This window comes from Zalophus californianus, chromosome 16, assembly GCF_009762305.2.
Source record: "Zalophus californianus isolate mZalCal1 chromosome 16, mZalCal1.pri.v2, whole genome shotgun sequence".
NCBI lineage: Eukaryota > Metazoa > Chordata > Mammalia > Carnivora > Otariidae > Zalophus > Zalophus californianus.
In genome coordinates, this window is record NC_045610.1 from 52,231,160 (window position 1) to 52,257,233 (window position 26,074).

Sequence of the window (26,074 nt, forward strand, 5' to 3'; positions counted from 1 at the left end):
AAGAACTCATGACTCAGATTTTCTTCCATTGCTTCTCTTGCGCCCCAGACGGCCGTGTGTTCTGAAGCTTCCTCTGTATTTTCCAGATTTCCTAGCATAAGAGAAATAACAATAGTAACATTTGCATTTACTTAAGGCTTTGGAAAAATCAAAGTGAAAATAAAAGTAATCTTCAAGTAGTGTCTGCATGGAATAGCTCAGCTCTTTCGGCTAAGCCTGTCTCTTGGTCCTTATTTTCAGGGTAGCAATTTGCAATATTTTCAACAGTGGAGGGTGGGGTGGTGAGAATATTAAATAAATCATTCTGTGAGAGAAAGCATCAACAAGCTGAAAATCCTGTTGATTGGTGAGTATTGGCATTTGTGACTTTGAGAGAGGTGCCAACAATTAGCAGACGTGTGTACTGTATACACAGATACCAACTAGACTGAAAGAATGGGCTGGCAAAATATTCAAATCACCACATCCATCCAGTGCACTTTATTAACCAATGATGTAAGAGGCCACAGAAATAGAGCCAGAAGAAAAGGTGGGGAAAATGGTAAAATACGTCTACCTTCCTTTTTGTGGCCAAAACAAATTTGGTTTGGTAGATTTAACAAGGCTGAAATTTATTATACACTCCCCCCCCCGCCACCAAGGTTTAAAATAATTTTGGACTGTTAAAATAGAGTCACACTTTAAAGTAAACACAAAGTGGGTAAAATGCCATGTGTCTAAGAACATATGTTATGCATCCAACATGCTAGAGTTTACCAGTCCTGAGAGATGGCAGGAGCTGTTGTTCTCAAGATCCTATACTGCAAGGTCATGCAATTTCTCCACAGAAAACCATTATCACTGGGTATTTGTTACAATATTTTTCATTGAGATTGGGGAGATTCAATTACAATTAAATCAGTCCAGCTTTAATATTTAGCTAATAGATAACTAGATTTCTAAGAAAGCCAAGCTGTCCTAAAAAAAAAAAAAAAGAGTGATTAAATGCATTTTTTTGAGTCCTATAATGGAGGAGTATGAATACTTTATTTTGGGAATTTTAATCACAAATGATCCAATTTACAAGTGTTGGTAATGGAGGCTATAGTTTCAAGAAGGGTATTTTTGTTAAAGCAGCTGTCCCACATTTCATTTACCACCATATTGTGGTGCTTGTTTTGGGAGGCTGGATATACAAATGGACAATGGCCAAGACCATGTATGACAGTACAACATTGACCCATAGCCTTTATAACAAATAGCCAAGTGACAAAAGACAATTTTTGGAGCAGTGAGCCCCAAATGGTCTAGACTTCGTCATTGACTTCCAACATCCCACTCTTTCCCCCTGCTTCTAACTTAGAACAAAACCAGAGAAAATAAAATATACTTCTCAAACCAATCACAGAGAATGTCCTGCTTCTAGTCAACCTGATTCTAGCTTCCCACATCAGTAGCCCCTGATCATATCTTTAGCTTTCCCGTTTTCACTATAAAGCTTCCCTGATCTTTTGCCTTTCTTTGAGTCTCTGCCAAACACAAGTAATCAATCATGGCTGACTCCCTTGCTATAGCAGACTCCGAATGGTACCCTCTGCTTGATTCTAATTTGGGTAGTCTTTGTTTATTTCTATAATACTTATTATAATTTCTATATAGAAACCTCTAAAGGGCAAGATGAGCTATGCCCAATTCAGAAAATCATTTAGGACCGCTGGATATTAAGTGTAGTGTCAATAATCCGAAAGCCAGAAAAATTATTAGAAGTGGTTCACATTTGGGTCAAGATTCCTTCAACCTAGCTCAGATCTGTGATGATTTGGCATTTGTATTACTCAGTCTTACATCTAAGTCATTACAGCAAATGTCTCTCTGCTTGTGAGTCTCTTGCATGCAGTCTGGTTCGTGTGCTTGTTTCCTCTGTGGAACTAGTCAGGTGTAATGGACACTTCCCGTGGCTCAAATTGGCTCTCTGTCTTTCAGAAGGTCAATTTTGCCTTGATTAGCTGAAAAGCGTGTGGTCTTTGATATTATAGGATTTCATTTCTAATCCTGCCAATAAATTTCATTCCTCGTGTGACTTTGAGGAGAGTCTTTCAACACACTTAAGTCTCGGTTGGCTTATTTAAGCATTGCTAATGATTTTAGCACCTACCATATGGGTTGCTTAAGAATTAAAACAGAATTTCTGTAAAATAATTACCAAAATCCCAATACGTAATATGTATTTAACAAGTGATAGCCGTTATAATTCTATCAAAATAGATGTTCATATTTCCAATGAACAATCTTCTTTATATCTTATGTGACAACATAGAACATTTCTTTTCTGTTTAAAGATTTATTGATTTATTTGAGAGAGAGCGTGTGAGTGAGAGGTGGGGGAGGGGCCGAGGGAGAAGGAGACAAGAAGACTCCCCCCAGAGCAGGAAGCCCGATTCGGGGCTCGATGCCAGGACCCTGAGAGCATGACCTGAGCTGAAATGAAGAGTTGGACGCTTAATTGACTGAGCCACCCAGGGGCCCCAACACAGAATATTTCAAGCAAAGATTTGGAAATCGCTGGCAACTTGCTCATTTTTCTGATTGTCTTAGGTATCAGATAAGCACTGTTACAAGACAATATGTACATTACCTCATATGGAGAATGAAGGCATTTGTCTTCATAATTCCGCTGATGTACACCTTCTGCTGTATGAAAAACCAAACCTCTCGGAGCTGGACTGACTTGGCATGAGGCAATCAGGGATGTTTTGACTTTTGCCTTCTCAATGGCCTCTACTGGTTGAGCAGGTTGCAGCTAGTAAGTTGGTTAAGATTTTTGGATATGAACTTTGCTTCTTAGAGTGTAGACAAAACCACGTTTAAAATCCGTTAACTCCGGAGGTGCCGGAAGGCACACGGCACAGGTTGCAGAAGAAGGTTGCGTGTCCTCTCTTCTCTTCTACAGACTATTACAATCAAAGAAAGCCTCTGACAAAGGTTGAAATGTTCATTTTGCAGACATGACATGGGCATGTTTAACTTCTGAATCAAACAAAGGAAAAATTCTTGGGCATTTTATGTGCATTTTTCTTAACGTGATCACAGAATCAGAGTTAGCCATTTAATCCCAAACGAGACATGACCTCACTGGGGTTTGGTCCTTGACTAAATTTCGGAGTTCCTCACAAAGACAGCGTCGCCTCTGTGCTCCTGTCTCCTCGCTGATGTCCTGGGGTTTGTTTGCGGTGGAGGTGTGGGGGGTCTCCAGCAAATGTTTTCAGAGCAAATACTTGTGGGAATTTTACTGTTTTTGTCACAAAAGCCATTTAGTAGTCAATCTGGAAACAAAGAATGAAATGAGTTACCTTGTTTAAAATTCTTCAATCATGAAGCGTTTGTTATGTATGGTGGGTTTCATTAGAAATTAGAGGAATAGGTCATTAGAGGGAAGTGGGATGACCTATTGGGAGCATCAGGAATGCTTTTTCACAATACATGTATGTAGTAGATTCTTGATGAGACGTGACTAAGGAAGGGGCCCTTGGTGCAGTCTCACATCACATATTTTTAACTTCCCTGCAGTGGCTATTTCAAATGTTTTAGATTCTCTTTAAATCTCTAAATCTGTCTCCTCGCCCCACTACCCCTTTATTTAACCAGGGAATGAAATCACAAACGTGTTGCCACCCAGCCTATAGGCTTGATCCCAGATGCATGCATTCTTTCCTTGGACTCATCCCTGTTTCCTATCCCTCCACTATGCAGCTCCTCCTTTCCTTCCCTCCCTCCCCAATGGATTTCTGATTGTTGTAGATTCAGACTCCCAGGGATCTCTCCTATCTCTTCTCTTTGCTTTATTCCCCTGGGTTATGCAATATCTTTCTTATTGCCTTCCCTGTCAGATGTCTGGCCAATCCAGAATCGGCCAGAATATCTTCTCTGAAATGCTAATCAGATTGGCTTACTCCCTTGATCAAAACCCTTTAATTCTTCCTTAGAATAAGCAACATTCTTTAACCTGACTTAGCTGGTACTGCTCACCACCCCAGCTCCATCTTTCTCATACTTCTAGGCATCCTTGATCCCATGATTAAGCCACATAAGCATTTTTATTTTTACTTTGCCTGCTAATGTGTATTCAGTGCTAACATAGTTTGTCTCAACCAGTTGCATTCAGTATGAATAGAGTAAGGGTGTAAATTATACCCTTGGGGAAATGTGACTCACGAGTAACTACTGCAGAGTGAATTCACTAGAACAAAAACAAACATATCCATGGCTTTTAAGAAAATAGGAGCCTATCCAAGAGTGAAAAAGGCTAAACAAGAAAACAAATTTATTCATTATGGAGGTGTTTTTTTGTTTTTTGTTGTTGTTATTGTTTTTTTTTTTTTTTTTTTTTATAGGTGAGGGAGTGGCAAAGGGAGAGAGAGAATGTTAAGCAGGTTCCAGGCCCAGCACAGAGCCCAATGCCGGGCTCAATCCCACGGCCCTGAGAGCATGACCTGAGAGTCAGATGCTTAACTGACTTAGCCACCCAGGCGCCCCTCATTGTGGAATTTTAAGTTGAATATTTATAGTTTCCTTAATGCATGATAAAGACTTGATACATGCTTACTGAATTATATGAAAACATTTAAAACTTCAAATCATGTTTTGCAGTATCCCTCTTAACAAGCCAGCAGTTTTTAATCCAAGTTTCTTCTCCAGTCCATTAAAAAACCGCACACACACAACTTAGTGGTACATATAATTAAGCTTAGTAGTATATAATAATTGCTTAGTGGTGTGTATAATTTAATGAGAATGTACCCTAATATATCAATTTTGCAGTTGATTTTATTTCCAGGACTTTATTTTATTTCCAATGGAGATACCAATTTTTCTTTTCTGACCCAAATATTAGAAGCTAGAGGGTTTCTCTGTGACATGGTATACTTCCCCATTCATAGACACTTTGTTGTTGAATTTTGATGGAATTGGACCTTTGAAGTTGAGTTTCGAGTGGAATCTGGACTGATTCTGGGCTGGTCAAACAACGCCTCAGTAATTATGAATTAAAAATATATCACATGTTAAAAGAGACCTTCAGAGGAGAACAGCCAGGACCTTGAGCAGATACAAAAGCCTGCCTTATGAGATAGTGCTCTGCGTGAGCAGCTCCCACCAGCCCAGGAGAGCCAGCAACCTCTTACCAACCTCACCTTCTGAGACATCACATTGGTCACTTGAAATCAGCCATGGTTAGAGCATTTACACTACAGAAATTGGTAAACTCTACCAGGCAGTCCTTTGTTTTCCTCAGAGAGCCCTATTAAAATTTGCCAGCACATCGTTGCTTATAAATAAGTTGACCAAATACCTCAGCAGTCCCAGTTGACACCTGTTGTCTCAGCGACCTGTCGTTTTAGCATTTGTCCCTATCCTTTACGCTTTCAAAAGTGACAAATTAAATACACACTGTGCAGATCAGGAATAGCTGGAGGCTTTGGAGATTGTTCACTGGAAGAAGCGAAGACAGAGTTAGAAAGAAGCAACTAGAAGATTCTTATCTGACATTGTCTGAGGAACTTGCTCTTAGAAATGGTACAAGACTTGTTTTTCAGAGGCACAGCATGAGGACAGGAAAGACTTGTGAAAGCTAAGGGGAGACATTTTTATCGGAGTTTAAGGAAGGACTTCCTCGTTGGTAGCATCGACTCATCCTAAAACAGGAACAGAACACATGAGGGCTCAGTGAGGTCCTTGTCAATGACAATGCTCAGAGACAGAGGGCCAACTCTAGAGGATCTGGTAGAAAGACTCAAGAAATGATCTCTTGATGTGTTAATGCCCTCTTGAGGATTCATATTTTGAGTCGAATCCTCTACTGACAGTACTTGACTCAGACATTTTGGCAATTCTCGGGGGGGGGGTCTTTGCTTGGTAACATGTGTGTTTTGTAATTGGTACAACAACCAGCTGGGAAAATAATTCCTCCAAATTCAGGGAAAAAAAAATGACCCCAAACAGAAACCTTATTAAACCTCATGTCCAGTTGGAAAATTAACTAATTATCACTAATTTGAGAGGAAATACATGCTCACCAGCTCACATGGATTTATTTCTGATTCCAAAACTCTACTAGGATACTCTACTTTAGCACAGTTTAGCCAAAGAGAAGAAAATAAGTCAATGAGTTTCAAATAATTTTAGTATCAGAAGTAGTGGGAGAGAGACTGTCATAAGTAGCGGGAGGGGAACATACTGGTGAGTAACAAGGACTTCAAGCACTTTCTCTGTACCCTATGGTAGCCAGGGTTAGAATAAGAGGAAGCCCTCAGGCCAGCAAAAATGGCACTGGTGAAGATTGTTTGGGTCTATCTGAAGGCATGGTTTCAACAGGAAACAACATAAAATTGTCCACTGGATATGGAAAACCAGGTTAAAATAAACAATTCTCTCCCTTACCTACTATACTGTACTTACTATACTGTACCATGTAAAAGTCAGACTATTTTTTCCCTATCTCAGCTGATGACTTTCCTGAATTAGTCAGTTAGATTATCACATGGATTATCATAAGAATCGTTTGTAGGGGTTTTCTCCTAGACCAAAGCCTTTCATTTGCACACATCGAAGCTTACCTCAAATGATTCTGCCCATCCCTTCTGCTATGTGGGTTCCTCCAATGCTTTCCATATTTTGTTTGACTTCTTGCCAACTAGAAACCTGTACCCTCATCCACCAGCCCACATGAATCTCTCTTCATAGTCTCCTAATGGGACTGTTACATAACAGCACAGAGATGGCAAACACTATTGCCTGATATTTTTTAAGTGCCTCAAACATATTCATTCATTTACACCTGCTGAGAGCTACATGAGAGATGCTTTTCTTATCTGTTATAGATGAGAGCGTTGAGGCACAGAGTGCCTAATAAAGTAGCTAGAGACAGCTTCTAATCAACAGAGTGTTACAAATCTCAGCTCTTAATCAGTATGTTGCCTCTTATTGTAAAGATAAGAAACTGAGCCAATCTTAATATGATGCTCCGAAAACCAATGTTAGCACTCATCCTTCCATGGAAATGTGTTTTATCCCTACCCATTCTCCTGAAGCCCCCCTTTCTTCTTACAAACTATTCACAAGCTTTGCGATGTTAAAAGTCGATGTTAAAAACACTGCATTCTTTTATATACATTTTACATATGTACCTTCTCCTTAAGGAATTCACATTTATTATATTTTGTGAAAGAAATTACATTCCCATGTTTTTTGAGTCCGTTATTCTGCTATAGATTCCGTTAACTAAGAGCAAATCCCATCTACTCAGTTCTTTGATTCTCAACCGGGAGGTGATTTTTTTTCCCCCCAAGGGACATCTGACAATGTCTAGACTGTCACAGCGGGGGTTGGAGTCATATTGGCATCTAATGCACAAAGTTTAGGGATGTTGTTAAACACCCTATAGACACGGAACATCCTCCCACAACAAAGAATTACCTGGCTCAAATGTCAAGGCTGAAAACCCAGGTCTAGTTTATTCTGCACATTTAAAATGATTCTGTTGGGAGCCTGGGTGGCTCAGTTGGTTAAGCAACTGCCTTCAGCTCAGGTCATGATCCCAGGGTCCTGGGATCGAGTTCCGCATCTGGCTGCCCCTGCTCTTCGGGGAGTCTGCTTCTCCCTCTCCCTCTGCCTGCCATTTCCCCTGCTGTGCTCTCTCTCTCTCTCTCTCTCTCTGTCAAATAAATACATAAAATCTTAAAAAATAAAATAAAATACAATGATTCTGTTGAGGACATTTTATGCACCTCCTCAGTAGTACTATAAAAGCTATATAAAACTATATGCATATAAAATTAAATTGATCATTATTAATATATCAGTCTGTCAGATCAAGTAGACTCAATTTATATGTCTTATATTTTATTCTCTCTTCTCAGAAGGCTGAATGGTTTATAAAGGACACAGATTCATAATTTAGTCTTAAAACGAATGTGACTCTTACAGAAAATGGTTATAATAGCAATGAATTCCATTCATTTTTTAAAGTTTTTATTTAAATTCCAGTTAGTTAACGCAGTCTAATATCAGCTTCAGGTGGACAATACAGTGAATCAACACGTGCATAGAACACCTGGTGCTCATCCCAGCGAGTGCCCTCTTTCATTCCCTTCAACTATTTCCCCCATTCCCCCACCCACCTCCCCTCTGGTAACTATCAGTCTGTTTTCTATAGTTAAGAGTCTATTTCTTGGTTTGCCTTTCTCTTTCTTTTTTTACCCCCTTGTTCGTTTGTTTTCTTAAGTTCATATGAGTGAAATCATATGGTATTTCTCTTTCTGTGACTGACTTATTTCACTTAGCATTATACTCTCTAGCTCCAACCATGTCATTGCAAAAGGCAAGACTTCATTCTTTTTTATGGCTGAGTAATATTCCATAGTGTATGTATACCACATCTTCGTAGAAGAATGCTTTAATTCTTTTTTATGACTTTATTTATTTATTTGACACACAGATAGAGAAAGCACAAGCAGGTGGAATGGCAGGCAGAGGGAGAGGGAGAAGCAGGCTTCCAGCTGAGCAGGGGGCCCAATGCAGGGCTCTGTTCCAGGACTCTGGGATCATGACCCAAACCGAAGGCAGACGCTTAGCCAACTGAGCCACCCAGGTGCCCCGTTTTAATTTTTTTAAGAAAGAAGTTTGAAGCATAAACTATATACCAAGTAATGTTCTAGGTGAACAAGTAGTTGAGGATGAAGCTATGATTAAGTTGTAGATCAATGTTAGGATTATTTTGATTAACGTTTACCGAAAGGTTATTAATGTGAGTTTTATATTTCCTATAGTTTATTTATATCATTTTACACAATTATAAAAAGTTTTATTTAAGAAATTAAGTGAAGTATTTTACATAATGTAGGAAAACATAGGAGAGAAAAATATTGAAAGAACACAGTTGATTATTCACTTTTCACCCAGTTAGTTGAAACTGGTGGTTAGTAATATATCCTGCACAGAGCAGACCTAGTTGTTGATCTAATAATAGTATTCCATTCTCTCCCTATGATTTTGTAATGAAACCATGAGATCAAACAGGACACCTTCCTCAAGTCTCCCCAAAATACTTATTTGTAATGGAAAGGACACACAGGACTAATTGTAGGTCATTTACTTTATTTAAAAATCAATAAGTTGGCAACATCTTAGGCGACAAATTATAATATCTCCCATATTAAAATAAAAGAAAGCAAAAACTCTCTCCCTGAAAAATAAATCCTTGCTGTTCTGTATATCCCTTTCCATCCTTCAAGCACTTTTCTACTCCATTTGACAGCAGAGCTCCCTACAAATGGGATACGTATGATCTGCAATCCTTCCTACCCTGTTCTCATCTGTTCCTGGTCTCATCACCCATCTGACTCCAGGACACTATTGAGACATCGTTCATCAGTCACCAGTGACATCACATTGCCCCAACCAAAGATCAATTCTTAGTTCTCATCCTGACCCCCATCATTAATCTGTGACACAGATAATTCCCTTTTTCTTATTACGCTTCCTTCACTTCATCCCACATCTCAAGGTTTTCTTTCTACTTCAAACAGTTCACCTTCTTCGTCCCCTCTGTAGGATCTTCCTCATCTTCCCAACCTCAGCTTGGGTTGCCCCAGAGCTTGATTGCTGGAATCCCTTTCTTTTCTAACTATTCTCACTGACTCTCTGATCTCACCCCTGTTCATGATTTTATGAATGAATACATACTATATATGTACTGATAACTTCTACTTCTGGACTGCTCCTCCCAATTCCAGAGCAATATATTGTCTACCTGACATTTTCATTTGGTTGTCAGAGAGGATATCCAGTTACCACAAGAATATCTCAACTTCAAAATCCCTTCTCCTACTTCCATCGTCTCAGTAAATGGCACCAGCATTCCCTCAATTTCTTATAAATGTCCACATTTTCATGACCAGTTCGTTCCAAATTATAAGACTTCTCAATAGGTGAAAATGGACATCGAGTAAGAAATGCATTTCCCTCCCTGATCCCAGACCTAGAAGAAGCAACACAACAAGCCAGAAAACAAAACCGGTTTCTCAGAAAAAGAGTTAAGCTTTGTCTTTGGAACAACTACTGAGGTTGTCAGTGGTCATCTAGGGGCGCATATTTTCTTGGAACCCGAATGAAATGATGTTGGGCAAGATGCTGTTTGCCTTAGGTATAGGATTACATAGACAGGGTGTGTGTTTGCACAGAAAAATCTTTACGGCAACAATAGAGCACCTACGCCTAAGAAGAACACACTTGGAAGAAGTTGTACGAGTCCTGGAGGTGTTAGTAAGAGAAAATCCAGCCTTCTGGAACAGTAAAAAGTTTAGGGGCCATTTATGGCCTTTTGGCGATTTGGGGAGATCCTAGTTGTTGAATAAGCTCACAAAGGTCTGATCCCAAGACAAAGATGTCGATGGGCGGGGAGGAAGGATATTTCTTCTCGATGCTTGTTTTCTGTAAGCCACCATTGGCAAGACTGTCTACTACGTGTAGGCATGGGAACCAGTTAAAGAAAGTGTTGATTCACTAGAGTGAAGCTGAGAACGCACTGGCCTTTGTGTGTGGTGAATGTGTCCGGAAAGGCAAAGAAGGACGAGATTCTCCTGTGGGGTTTCTCATCTCCATGGCGGAAGGTGCTGACAGCTTCAGAGAGAGCAGGAAGGCGCAAAGAAGAAGGGAGCCTGAGATGTGTAGTCGCGGCGCTCTGAGGAGATGAAAAGGACATGCGGTTTTAGCCTGAACTTCCTTATCTGTAACTAAGGTAAGACCACGTAGTGGGTTACACAGTGATGCAAGCCTCAACTAATTGCTTGCCTGATCTTCATCTCCTTCTTGCTTGCATGTTTGCCTGTTAATAGGCACCTTGATGGTGCTTCCTTTGGCTCCTTCGTGCTGTACCGTGTATGGCTGGGAATCGTCTTTCTTTCTCTCATCTAATCTCTGGGGAGTGCTGAACCAAACAGATTAAGAATGTGAGTGCCATTTATAGATCAGTTAAGGGAAGTAACATTCGGAGAGAGAGACTAAAAGCCTGATGACTTAGCCAGCTGAACATTACTTACTGACGTGGGGCAGCATGGAAAAGGATGAGTCTTTTTTATCTCCCATGGAAACAATCATTCGTAAGACCCTCTTTTTTGTAGGTCTCTGTCACTCTTCCAACTATTCCAAAGTGACGACAAAGTGGCATCGAGAATTTGAAAGGGTGTGTTAAAACACGCTGCCTTTGATTTGTAATTCATCGCGTCCTTACAACTAAAAATAGAGATGGAAATACTGGAAAGTCTTGCTAGAAAAAAGGCAGCTAAAAGTTAACTCCAGTAAATAATAAGCTTCTCGAGCAGTGAAGTCTGGTGAGGTACAAAAGCACTGGGCTTTCTAACTTTTTTAAAGGCTTCCTTCGACTCCTTGTTGTCTTTCGATTTGCAATCTGAACCGTTGCTATGGAGTAAATAGCATCTGTTCCATTCCATGCCTTCAGCTTCCCACTTGGCCGGTGGAAGGAGCAGAGGCTGAGATAATGCAGCTCGTCTACCTGGAAATTCCAAGATTGCAGAGATGCATGGCCATGGCTTCAAACATAAATATGTCTTATTGATGAAACTCCTGAAGCTCTTTTTTTAAAAGCCTCTTCCTGTGCTCTTTCTTTTATTTTTATGAGCCTTGACATAATGCTGAGAATTTAGAAGAAGCTGGGGATAATATCCCCAGGGCTTCTGAAAGCCCATAATCCTGCAGGTAGAGCACAAATTGGCTGCTTATCAGAAGTGTGACCTTCCCAAGTTACTTAGCTTCTCTCTGCCTCCTTTTCAGACGCCTTTAATAATGCCTGTCTCTTAGATATCACTGAATCTCATTCGATAGGGCATCTGGCACCAAGCGAGCACAAACTACGTGGAGACAATGGTTAGTGGCTCCACATTAGGAGGGAAACTGATGTAGACGTGATAGTGGGTTAATAACTAAGCTCGGAGTAATATCTCAAATGACTTAACTCCAAGGAACGTACCCTCTGGTTCTCAGGCTTGAGAAAAGGTCAGCCAATTGCAATTTCATCATAAGGAAGGTAGGCTACTGTTGCATTGTCCAAAGTAGTAGTCCTGACAATGTACACCAGCCTCCACCTGCTTCTGACTTGGCTTTCTGACCAGCAGTACTGAACATTCCCGCATTCCAGCCCTGGGCCTCACCTCTCTGATGAGCCCAGTCTCTGCAGGCCAGCGAAGGCAGTGGAGGTCAGGGAAGATATATTGGGCTGGCATGGTGGGTAATGGAAGCCAACGAGAGAATGAAGGGTGTTCTTTGGTGTAGACCTAGTTTAATGAAGGTGAATCAGTCATTTCACATTTTGATCTCTTAAAATCAAAACAGCTGTCTCTCGCATGTAACAGTAGCAGCTTCAAATCAGCCGGGGCAAAGTTCCTAGTATGTCCGAGTGCTAAGCTTCAGGTGAAAACAACTGACATTTATGGGACACCTACTCATTGACAATGCTATCTGATTTAATTCTCTGAATTACCCTTTTTGAAGGGATGGGGATCAAAGAGGTAAAATAACTACTCTGAATTCAGCTAGGTACATGGTGGAGATGAGATGCAAAGAGAAATCAGTCTGACTCCAAAAATCAAATCTAAAGGATGAAGGCAAAGGCGCTTTTTTGTTTCCATTATATAAATAATATCTCTGGAATGATAGGTTGTGATAAGCCCTTCTGAGACCAGACCATCAGAACCTGAATTTGGTTCACCTATAAGAGATGGTCTGCCCAACCTCACAGTGGGACTCAGGGGCATCCTGGAATACAAGATTGAACTGATCCAGAAGCATCTCCTGCCCTTGGAAACTTCCCTGTCAACCATTATCCTGGGTTTTCTCTATTTTTTTTTTTCTAAGAAAAATTCATGATCCAGGCAGAGGGTTTTTTGTTTATTTGTTTGGTGTTTTTTGTTTTTATTTGTTTATAGTTTAGGGCATGCACAGAAATACAAAGTGAAAATAAAACAGATCAGCTAAAATAAAATCAGTGCAATGAACAAAAAACATGGGTCAGTATGATCTTTCCTACTGTTACGAAATATGGATGGTAAGATTTAAAACAAATTAGAAGACTCAAGTATTTTTACTTTAAGGAGACAATGAGGTCTTTCTGACACTTTATGTTTAATCCTCTTGGGCAGTCTTTCACCACTATTCATCTCATAGATTTGGAGTAGATGCTATTTACTAGTTAATGAAACATAACGCAAAATCCTTAAATCTTTGTGAACAAAAGAGACCGTCAGAGTTACGTAGTTGGAACCTCCTATCAAATTCAGGAAACATCTATATATTCTTCAAGCTGATCGCCCAAATTCTGAGTAGAGAGTCCTAATCTTCACTCAATTGTTAGAGATACTAACAATAAGATAGTCTTGATGGAGATATTAAATCTGCTTCCCCATACAGCCCGCACCCAGACCCTCGCCCCACCCTCTGTAGCATCACACAGCAAACGGCTTTCTTTCTTGATGGATAGAGATGTCCCATCTCTGCATTCAAGCCAATGAACTCCTTGGGGCAGAGTCATGTGATGATCTCAGTACAACTAGTTCACAGTACAAGGGATATAGTTGGTACTCAGCAAAGGTTTTGAACACATGAGTCTATATTTTCTTTGATGTTTTCTTCTTCACTTCTTCCTATGTTCCACTTCTTACCATGCTAGTGACTTCTCTTAAAAAGCAAGATACCCAGAGTTGAACATTACACTTCAGATATGAATTGTCTCCAATGGAACAAACTTTTATGACTTTCACTAGAAATTCTGTGTGGATGAAAAACTATTTATGTTGAATTTTTGCCTTGATTTTCTGGGAAAGATATGTTTTTAAGCTCATTTAAGCTTTCCTACTGCTCACCTCTGCGCTTGAGACTGATCAGCGTTGAGGGAAATCATTTGCCTACATTTCCCTGCTGTGAATTATTCCGATCCCTAGAGCTAAGGGCATTGACCCTATATGCGGGCACTTCTGCTCCCGGTTTTGAGTTGGGTCAATCCATAGAGCACCTAAGGGGTTCTAAAACACACCTTACAGGACTTAGCCAGTATCTCTTGCGGTTAGCTCTGCTCTGAACCTGTGCCCAGTCAGAGTGACTTTTTCCCCCTGACATCAGGTCCAGAGACCCCCTTTCATCCTGATTCTGTTTCTAATAGCTCCTCTTCTTAAGGTTTCAAACTTAAGTTGTGGAATGGGATGAATCTCTTGTAGTCGCCCCCCGCCCCCCCGCCCATATTTACTCTCTGTATGACCCTGGATAGATCTACCAAACTAGTTCAGCTTCAATTCTGCATCCTTAACATGGGAATGATGCTGACAACTGGTTGTCAGAATTTGGGGAAAAATTAAAGAGATACATAGACATACAGTGCCTGGCACCTAAGACGGGTTTCTTTTCAGGCTGAGGATTGTACCTGATCCTTACCCTTTCTCTGTTGGGAGCCCAAATCCTAAACCCCAGCTCCACACCTAGAGCCCAGTGACTGTGGGCTATCCTTCTTTAATGTGAAATGTTTGCCTGCCCAAGTTTGAACATGCTGCCTCTTCTCACCTCTCTTAAATTCCCCACCTCTGTGTGTTCCCTTCTTTATCGTCCCTTGGCCTCTCCCTGGGTGGCTGTTAAGCTGATAAACTGTAATTCTTTTCTCTCTTTACTCTCCTCCTGCAGCTCAGCTGGAAGTTGTGTTCTTCAGCAATTGCGTAGCTGGGCCTGCCTCCAAGCACAGCCAATGCCCCACTCCAGCAATCCTAAGGTCAATCCTTAGCTCTGACATTAAGAGTCTGGCCATTGTATTACCTATATCCACATATATCCGATTTGATACTTAGAAAGACATTGCTATCTTCTCCATAAGTAAGTGCTCACAGCCATTTGGGGTGACCCTTTCCAAAGCTTCCTGGGCCCACATCCTGAGAGCAAGAAGCTGTGAGAGTGGTACTTTACCGCCAGCTGCTTGATCAGCCGTGGCCAACACTCTCAAGCCTAGAAGACTCAGAACATGCTGTCGTTCACCTACAATGTTACAAGATAGCTCTCCGGAGTGGAAAGTGCTACTTCTACCTAAAAACTCTGGCCTGTAATGGGCAATACATTCTTTACCCTTGTGGAGTTTCTTTTGCCATAAAGATGGAATTGTGTTTTTTCCCATCCCAACCTTAGGTGGTTTTGCATTCTTTTATGAGATGGTCAGGTCGGGTCCCAAGAGCGGACAGCATCGAGGCTCAGGAAAACACATTTTATTATACTCACAGGCCCTCAAGACAGGAAGCTCAGCACACAGCACAGGGCCACAAGGGAAAGACCCCAGGGTGGTCGGAAGACAGAAGACAGGAGTAGGGGAGGGTCGAAGCCATGATCTTTATAGGGATTTGTGTGGAGTAAGTAAGGCAGGACAGGATGCCTAGTTCAGCATTGGCTAGTTTAAATAATTTTGGTGGGCTTTGGGCTATGGGAGTGGTCCTTAGCTCCTTGATACCTGGCCCTAGGATGACTAAGGTGGAAGAATATTGCCTCCTTGAGTGTATGGGCCGGATGGAGGAGATAGGGTTAGTTAGTTAGTTATTATAATCAGAAGCATGTTCCAGCCAGGGTCCTTTGTTATCTCTAAGAATTCCCTAGCCCTAGGAGGAGCAGTCTCTTCCCACAGAATGTTGTGTTGTTTTGTTTTGTTTTCCTTTTTTAGGACGTCAAGATATCAAAATACATAGACAATTTAAAAATATTTACAATGCACAGATATTCTTTCATCACTGATTTGACCTGACAAACAGACTCTCTTCAGTCATCGGTTATGGCATGAATGTCTCTTTATTTTAACGCTGCTGGGCTGCCACTGACAAAAAGCCCCTTTTGTTTTGGGTCCCTCTTCCCTACACCCGCCTCCCCATATCTAATAATCACCATAATCATATGAGAAGGCAGACTTCCTAGTGTCCTCAAGGAGAGCAAGCCCAGGTTCTGTTTTCCCCAGTGGAAATGGCCTTTGCCTACTTAGAGGGATTCATAAACAATCTAGAGCATGTGTGGAGGGGAGGTGGGGGTGTTGGTTTTCTAGCTCATAGATCAGGAACCAGACTGACAGATACACACCCTCCTCTCCAGCACTGAGTCTTTATGATTAGGACTGATCCCTCCATAAGAGTCAAGCTACTGGCTGCACAAGGAATTCACACCAAAATAAGTCTGTGTTCTTTGGATCCAAGCAGTAGGAAGCGTTATCCTTGCTGCTTTCCTCAGGATGCTCTGTGACATCATCCACACTAGATTGTTTTTCCCTTTGTGTTCAGACGCTGGCTTCATTCCAAAGGGCGTCCAAAGCCAACAAGCCCACCCACTGGCAGTGTAATCTCACAGTTGGAAACATTCCTCTCCATGAAAAGGCAGCGCCCAACAAGCTCTCATTGACAGCATTCCCCAAAACACCCCCCACCCCAGCTCTGAATTTCCTCTTTCCTTGCTGACACTTCTTAATGGTGCAATGAGGTGGGATTATCCTGGTTGATAGTCATTTATGCTCGTGTATCCTGGTGTGCACATCAAGGGCTGATCTTATCTGTAAAGTGGGTAGATATAAGTCAGGAAAGTTTGAAAACAACCACAGATGCTGAAATGTTTCCCTACAACTCTGGTGTTTGGACTTCCAGGAATAGCACACAATCTCCCTGATTCTAGAAGATCTGGCTTGAGCCTTATATACAAAAAAAACATGTATATCCAAGAGCATGACATTAACCTTTATGCACCACTTATAATCTAGTTATGGAGACCTGGGCTGAAGCCTACTTCTTTAGTAGACAACTTCATCTCTCTAAGCCTTAGTTTGTTAGTTTGAAAGCATAAAGGATATAATAAAATTTGCTTTTCAGGATGGCTGTTGGGATGAAGGGAGTGTGACACAGCATTGAGACTCTGAAAGAAAAGATCCAGCTGGACTGAGGGGAAGATGTCACTAAAAGTAGAAGCAGAGAGCTCACAGAGAAACCTTGATTAGCATCACAAATTGCCTATTGGCTGGAACGAAGGTTGCACCACACTGAGCTCCTAGGTGGTGTTTTTTGACTTCCTGGCCATCATTGTTTAGATAGTTGAGATTTTTATTAGTGCTGTTCTATTGAACTGACTGTAAAGTCTCCTTGGGGAAAGGGACTAGGGAAATACGCCTACAGATGGGCAAGGTCACAAATCCCAATGTGTTGTTTCCATACAAAGAGTGCTCTTTGATTCAAATGACCAGGATAGAGGACATGAATGGCACTGCTGAGGCGGGGAAGTGGAGATCAGTTTTGCTTGATGGCACAGGCATAGATCTTGTGTTGCCAAGGCCAGCCTGGTACCAAGAACCGAAGATCCAAGTGGAAGTTCTGTATTGGTGGTGCTGGAGAGGAAGGGGTGGGGCCTTTGGTTTTCACGAGATTTTAGTGCCATTTAGCCAACAATGAGTGACTAACAGGGCAAATATTCCCTCAGCCTATTATGTTCCCTTTCTTAAATGTTTGTGGACATGGAAGCTGGCACGGGCCTGTTCACAAGTTGTTGAAAATCTGCCGTTGAGGATTGGTTTGTAATTTTTTTTTCAATGAGGGCATCCAATCTATCTCTCTACTGGAAAGTTACATGAAATTTGGAAGTTCAAATGCCAATGATGTTTACATTTCTCAGTTAAAAAGCCAATATTTCTTCCTCTGCTCCTAAACTCTATGAATGGAAAAAGCTATTTTAGTTCATAGCATATTCTTTCCATTAAGATTTTAAACTTCGGCAGTACTGCCAAGACTCATCTGTTGAATGAGTTTTTCATAAATGTTATCTACCAGACATGGGTGCAGAGTGGCATTTTTATGAAGTTGAAGCAAAAGTGATTATATTACCAGAGAAAGCATTCATTTCCATCCCCTCCTCCAATCAGTCTCAAATGAAGAGAGGCCATGTTGGCTACAGTTACAATTGTATGAATAATTTTTAATAAAATCAGTAGCTAAAAATTGTTGAATTTTCAAGACACATTGGAAACCTTCTTACATATAGCTATGCTGTGTACATTCTTGGCTAAGAATGAATTTTTATTTCGATGTGGGAAATCTATTTGTTCAAGCCAAGCACCACTTAAATTTCCATAGGCAGATTATCTGCTGGATGAATTAGCCCAAGAAATTAAAAATAAAAATTCCTAAACTGCCTTTTGCTCAACTGCCCAGAATGTTCCCCTTGATTACATCCTGCCTGTCTGATAGCTTGAATTCACGGAACAGAAAAATCATTTTAATAGCCTGCAAAGTACAGAAACGGGGCATTCTTTCCAAAGCATATGATTTATTCCAAGCCAAATGCAAATTGATTTCTCATTGCTTTCCTCCTGTGACTTATCTATAGCACCATCTTCCTTCATTAGCCTAGAAAATCAAGAACTAACCAGAAAAGCAAAATGCTGGAGAAGCACCTTTGCACCTTAGATGCTGGGATGGTCTCAAACCCAACCACCTTCCTTTTGGATTTACAGCATCATGCCACTTTATTATTCTACCATAGGTACCTCTTTTCTTCAGCGGGTTGACAAGATGTCTGTGGTATACTTGGCAAATGGAGGCTCCTCCAGGGCAGTAATAGTCCTCATAATGCTCAGTAATAGCCCTCACAATGCCTCAGATATAGTTGAATGTTAATCGAATTGAAGAATACACTAAGGTTGTTCCCACGATTTTTTCTAGCTTATTACAGGCATTGAAATAGTTTAGCTAAATGAAACAGTCTCTTTTACAATGAAGGTTTAAATATCTTAGCATGAGGTGTCCCCATCTGCCCCACACTGAACTCCCTAGTGTCCATCAAGATAAATATACTGGGAATAGTATCACTTCTCTTTTTAAGAGAACTATTACTAATTTGGGTCACCTCTGTTTGCATGGGCATTCATAGATAATAGAATCAAAACTTCCAACTCAGGGTAGGATGATTCATTCTGCTTCTCTAACACTGTAGTGGAGACAGGACTATAACTGGTGGAGAAAGTATAAAAAACAAATGCATGGAAATTCAAGAGTCTATCAAATACTCTAACTTCCATCAGCTACTTAAATCTTCTATTATCTGTGATAAATGGCAATGTTTTTTTGCCAAGTACCCTTGAAAAGGCACAGGCTAATAGAAAGCTAATCTCCTGTAATAGGCAACAGGGAGCTTAAGGTACTGCCTCAGTAGGCTACCTATCTGGAGCTTCCCAGGGAGATCTTTTGTCTTACATTTTTAAAGGCCTTTTCTCAATTTATCCGTATCCACAAGGGACAATGGAAATTGAGATAACAGCCAATAACAGTTGCTTTCTTTTCCTCCTCAAAGAAGTGTCCTGAGTTTTCATTTTGACAGGTTAATGTAGAAACTCCATCATTTAAAGGGTAAAGAAGTTGAAGACACTATTCAGGGAGTTCCTGGTCTACTAGCAAATCATATGTGTGAGTTCAGTGATTCCCAGATTGAATAGGCCAATCGGTAGATTCTCTGTGCCAAAAAGGTCAGTTTGCAGGCAGTTTGCACAAAATGGGAGCATGCCAACAGAGAGATACGACTGGGTTTTCTGTTGGAATGCCATAAACACCAAACTTGAAGAAGGTCAAAAGTCATGGGACATATGTTTTCCATAGATGACATTTGTTTTGGAATGCACACCTAGGTTCAACCAAAGCAGCTCCCAAACCAGACTATATGGAAGCTACTAAAGGTCAGTCACAGGTAACCTGGCATTTAAAAAGCAAGGTGGGTGACTAGAATATAATGACTCCTATTCTTAATGATACTTGTGGCTTTTCTGGGCAGATCTGCCACGTCTCCCTGAAGGTTATGTCCAGGCCATTGGATGCTAGATGGGAACTTTCAAACAAGTCTGGGAAATTGCCAATCTAATAATTTATGGTTAAAGAAAATGGTAGCCTCTCTCTCTCTCTCTCATCATTTAGATCTATACTTGAATGGACTGTAGTCATAGCTAGAAGCATTGAAATTAAATATGTACTGAGTACCAGCACCGTGAAAGGAGATTTGGGAACACAGTTTCATTTAATATTCATGGCAATTGTATGATTTGCATTTTTCAGATGGGCAAATCATGGCTCAAAGAGGATAAGAAACTTACGCACAAGTGCCTAATCTCACTAATGATTAAGCAGATATCTGAACTCAATCTCAGTGTCTCAATTCTTGAAATGCTAAGATAGTAGATCTCTATCTTGAGGATATATAAGAATCAGCTGGGGCTGGGGAGAGGGGGAAGGGGATCAAAATGATTGAGGTGAAGTCCAAGGATCTGCAGGTGTAATGTTCTCCCCTAGGATTTTGCAAGCAGGTTGGTGGTAGACTACACTTAAAGAAACACCGCTATGCTCTACTGCTTGTGGAGGTCTCTTAATGAGGTTTTGGAGTTCATGAAAATGAATTATTAAGAACTGGCTAGGGCCATCTATTTAGGTAAATCCACATCATAAACATATGACTGCCCTTCTTAAATCCACCCATTTCAAAGGATGATTTCCTTGGGTCTTAAAATCTAACAACATAGGCCTTAAGGTAGTAAAGTTGCAAAATAGCACAACTTTTAACATTTTCTTTCCAAAGTTATTGAAAATATTAAGATAAAAGAAAGATGCCTAAAACAGACTTTGGTAAAGCCAGCCAAGAAATGAAGGTATTAACAGTTTAATATGTTTTGGAATGGGGAAGGGAGGAAAGGGGGTACCAAGAGGGAGGATTGCATTTGATGCCTGTTTAATTTTAACTTTGCTTTATGTATCCCTGATTTGTTACCAACTGCTTTCATGATTTCTGCAATTGGTCTCCAGTGGCCAAATCTGACCTGATTCCCTCTCCATCCCAACCCCCACCCCCTTGTTTTAAATGAGATCTGGTTTTACTTAGATGAATTAAATGTCACTATATTTGTTTCTGTGAATTGTTCCAGCAAAAATTACAGCATCAATGTCTGACTTTAAACGTCTGTAGGACTGTCTGCCTCTCTGGGTTATTTATAGTTGCCTTTTAAAGGCCCTAATAAATGCTTTTAGATTGCTATTGGTTTGCTTTCCCTTTGTGGAGCCTCAGAATTGGTTCCAACTGAAATTACCTGCTTTTCTCTCTTTGCTAAAGCAATGCATGTTCACTGTAAAATATAAATAAGAAAAGAGAAGAAAAAGGAAGAGCAAAAAATCATCATACCAGACAGAGAGGGCCACAATTAACATTTTGTTGCACAGCATTCTCTTATACAAATATATATATATATATATATATAGTACACGTTGTTTTACAGCTCCTTTTTTTTTTTTTTTGTTTTTAGCCCTGTTTTATTTTTTCCACCGGATGATATGTTTCACCATGTTTCTCATTCTACTCCATCACTTTTAATGGCTATATTAAAAGTACCGAGTAATATTATGATTGTACCATTATCTATGAAACAATCCCACATTTATTAGATGGTTAGGCCAGGGCCAAAATTTGCTATTACAAATAGTTGTACAAATTAGCCATGTCGCTATGCTCATCCATGATCATTTCTTTAGGATAAACTGACACAAATGGAGTTGCTGGATCAGAGGCTGTTGCAAACGCCTAGACTATTGTCATGTCATGCCATCTTCCCTCCAGAAACAGCTCAAATTAAGTAGTATAATATATATTGTATTTGAACATATCTTTAAAATGACGATATAGTTACATGCATCAGTGTTGGGAGAACCACACTTCTAATAATGCAATTGTTGCTTTAATAAACTTTACGAAATACTTGTTAGTGCCAGGCTCATTTTTTTTTCCCAACTCCAGATTTCCGGAGTTCTGCAGCACAATTACGGGCATTATCATAGTGAAATCTGCAGTCCTAGGGAAGCTGCTAGCCTGAAGTAAACAGTAGGATATATATGTATTTTTTAACCATGTGTGAACTGGCAGCTAGGATAGAGGAGAAGCAAGGTAAATGGAAGGAACTGAGAGCTGATGTTTGCAGAACCATCAGCATTGACATTTTAACACTTCGAGGAATGCTGATGCTTTTACTAGGACTAAAATCTCCTTAAGGATGTATTAGTTCCTTCCTTCAGTGTCTACTTAGTGAGAACCTGCACGTTACGTGTTATTCTGGCTGCTGGACCTACAGTAGCAAAGAAGTCAAGGGGATCTTTTTTCATGAAGCTTACAACCTATTCCATGGGGCCATCCAGCCAACAAACAAGTCATCAACCAGTCGCGGCAAGCGTTTTGAAATGAAAATCATGTTTATGATCCAGAAAATAAGGATGTGGGGGAGGATTTTCGTTTACCTCCTCTTCAGACATGGCCTCTCTGAAAAGGTGACATTGAAGAGGAGACTTCAGTGATGAGAAGAAGCCACACAGTCAGAAAAGGAAGCACAAAGGCCCTGAGGCAGGAATGGGCTGGTGCGTTAGAGTGGAATTTAGCAGACTTTTTCTGTAAAGAGTCAGATCATAAATATTTTGGCTTTGTGAATCACAGTTTCTGTTGCAACCACTCAAGTCTTAAGTAGCTGCAGACAATTTTATAAATAATGGTCTGAATGTTGTGTTCTAATAAAACTTTACGAAAGCGACCAGTGAGCCAGATTTGGCCCTTAGACTATAATTTTTGGACCTTTGTGTTAGTGAAAGAGAGAGACACAGTGACGCTAGAGAGTGAACAGTAGGAAGGAGAGTGGTAGGAGGTAATTTCCAAAGGTGAGCAGAGGTCAGAGGTATCTGCTCTGTATACAATACAGATTATGCAAATTCCTCTAGTTGCAAGGGGAAGACTGGGAAGATGCTGGAGGGTTTTAAGCGGGAGAGTGACATGTTTTGATTTTATTTTTTAAAAGGGTAGATAGAAGTACAACAAGGGCAGAAAGAGAAAATCTCTTAGGGGTCCATTGAAGACATGGGGGCTTCGACTACCAGGAGACATGATTAGATATGAGATCTACTTTGAAGGTGAGCCCACAGGATTTGCTGCTGGTTTATGTGATGGGAGTAAGGGAGAGTGATTAGACCACACTTTTGCATCTGGGAGATATTTTTAAAATGCAAATGAAACTGAATTTTAACTGAATTTTCTCTTTTCAAGCGATGAAAACTATCCCTGGGTAACACAAGCAGAAGAGAATATTATTGGAAAGGTAACAGGTAGCTTATAGCATCAAAGGAAGGATAAAAAGAGAAAGCAGGGGGCAGGACGAAGTGAAAATCTTATCTTGGGGACTGTCTCCCCAGGAGCTGTGACTTGTGCCCTTCTCTGGAGCCACTTAGATGCTCCGCCACACCAATGACCTCTTGACTCCGTGTAGTTGCCTGGAATAATGGGCTTCGGCATCCTTGCATCATCACTGCCTCAAGAAGCAGTCTTGTTTGTGACGTTCTGATTGGTCACTCCAAGGTCATGTGACTCTGCACCAGGGGCAGGTGAAGAAACATTCCGGTGGTAAGTGGCTTCTTCCATTTCTACCGCATCATCCCAATCCTAGCCGCCAGCCACCATCCTCTCTTACCTGATCATTGAAATGCCTTCCTGGGTTACTCCCCGCGTCAGCTTTTAAATTTCTCCAACCGATTTTCCACTGGATCGCCAGAGAGGTCTTTTGAAAAACAGAAATGTTATTATGCTGTGCTCTTAGTGAAGGTACTTCAGTTGCTTTTATTGCTCTTGGGAGAAAGACCCAAATCTTAAATTCTGCCGCTAGGTCCCTTATGCTCTGTCTCTAGCTCTCTTTCCAGCTTCCACTCCCGCCCCCCGCCCCGCCTCCCCTGCCTGAATTCAGTTCTTTGGAAAGCATGCCCTATGCATCCTTGAGTCACAGAGCCTTTGCAAATGCTGTTTATCTGCCTGGGAAACTCTTTTTCTCTTTCTTCCTATTTGGTTAACTTGTATTCATTTTACGGATTGTAGCTCAGACAGCCATCTCTCCCAGACTAGGTAAAGACCCAGTATTATAAGCTATTGCAAGAAACAGAGGAGAAATATGTATTCAAGTTAAGGGTTAAACAGAGGCTATAAATGGGACAGTTTGCAAGATGCTGGCCATGGTGCTCTTTTATATTATGCCATTCATTCTCTACCAAAAGATTTTGAGAGAGTCAAACACTGTCCCTGTTTTATTTACTTTTTAAAAAAGATTTTATTTATTTGAGAGAGTGAGAGAGAGCGAGAGCGAAAGAGAGAGCGCACCCAAGGGGAAAGGCAGAGGGAGAAGCAGGCTCCCCACTGAGCAGGGAGCCTGATGTGGGGCTCGATCCCAGGACCCTGGGATCCTGACCTGAGCCGAAGGCAGATGCTTAACCGACTGAGCCACCCAGGCACCCTGTCCCTATGTTTTAAATCAATAAAAGGAAGCTGAAAGATATTTGTAAGATGCAGCTGAGATGTGGTAGAACCATGACTAGAATCCAAGTCTTTGATCCCCATACTTTTGTCCTTTAACAACGCTAATGTAAGATCAGCCATAATATGGAGCATGGACGGGACCCACGGTAGCAGGAGAAGGGTTATTTACATTTCAGGTCAGAGCTATCCGCTCTGTATGAAAGTAGCAAGAGATGAGTTCGAAGGGTGTTATGTAGACCAGGTAAAACCAGGTTTTTACCTGATCAGGAAAGCCTGATTTCAGTGATAAAAATGCAGATGAGCTCCTGTAATGATAGGTTCTTATGAGAACCAGGCCTTAAAAAAGCTTAGAACAAAGGGTGCAGCATCCAGACTACACCTGTAGTGAGAGCCTTAACAACTAGATAGTGACTGTGTCTCAAACAAACAAAATAGGACGGTGAACAAGGCCCAAGTTGAGAACATGTTTACCAAAGGGCACAGGCAGGAGCAGTGAAGAGCATGCTCTCGCTTGAAGGTCAAGTCCTTCACCAAACGCTCTCTGATCACCCTGGCCAAAAGGCAATCTCCCTCCTTGCTCCAGCCATTCTCCGCGTTAATGCTTCATTTTGACAGCCCTCAAAGGCACGGTTCCACAGAAGCAAGACTTTTACTAATTCCTAAAGTGGGTGGTCCTGGCACACAGTAGGAGCTCAATTTAAAAAAAAAAAAAGACAAAACAAAAGAATGAAGACAGCAACAAATTCCCCCTGGAGAGTTTTAGAGATCGCTGGGGAACCTTCTGCACCAAGAGGAAATTGAACTGTGGTCTTTAAAAAGACATAAGATCTCGTGATATCCAGCTTCTGTGACCAACCCAGATACAGCGCAAAATAAGTTCTGAGCAACTCAGGCTGGTATGCACTCAAGACAGGGATGGGCTGATTATCGCGATAAGAACAAGAGAAACCTTCAGAACCACCTTCGTAAAACATGCCCATACCACTTAAGACAAAGAATAAACATGATAACCACCCTGTGAATTTCTTTAACCTGTTAACTTTGCCAAGCTTGTCAGGCTTGTTCCCTTTAGCTTGGTTGTTCAGAGGAAATAGCAATCCAATTTTTTTTAAGCAATACAGTTTTAAAACTGAGTTGAAAGCATGTGTATGCATGTATATGCGAGTGTGTGTGCGTGCGTGCGTGTGTGTTGAGGACAAGGAATAGGGGATTTCCCATTTGGTGACAGTTGTGAAAAGGAAAGCTAAATGATCCGGTCCCTGGAGCTTTGGGGAGCTAGTGGAAAGACAGAGAGAATTGGGCCACGTGGCTTAGTGGTGGGAAACAGAGGTACCATCCCTGAGCTTAAGTAGAAATATCTACCGGGAGCCACATTGTCGGCCCTTCTGTCATGGAAGTGGAAAGCTCTTTGACAGGGTTCAAGCAGATGCTCTGATATTTTTACAGCGGGGGAAACTGAGCCCTTGTAGGATTCAGACTCACGCAACAATTACTGAGTAATTACTATGAGCGTGGCCCAGTGAAAGATGTCTTCCCAGTCCTTATCTCACTGAGACTCACAATCACTCAGTAACATAGGTATTCTTATCCCTGTATCATGCATGAGGACACTGAGGTTCAGAGAAAAGTTACTTTCCTAAGCCACTCAGGATGTTGGGGATAGACCTGGAACTGGAAT

At 41.0% G+C, this 26,074-nt stretch overlaps 1 protein-coding gene across 4 annotated transcripts in view; it reads left to right on the plus strand.

The window, feature by feature from the left end:
• The window catches only part of KCNJ16 (potassium inwardly rectifying channel subfamily J member 16), a 53,540-nt gene that overhangs the window by 18,879 nt on the left and 8,587 nt on the right, over positions 1 to 26,074 (plus strand). For 2 of the 4 annotated variants that reach the window (XM_027568296.1, XM_027568300.1), the window contains exon 1: positions 23,361 to 23,496. The exons of 1 other annotated variant lie outside the window; for it this stretch is intronic. The gene's annotated coding sequence lies outside the window, so the exon portion shown is untranslated. Of the gene's footprint in view, positions 1 to 10,540; positions 10,772 to 23,360; positions 23,497 to 26,074 lie in introns of those variants that run through there. One more of the 4 variants, XM_027568298.1, reaches the window with a different exon arrangement.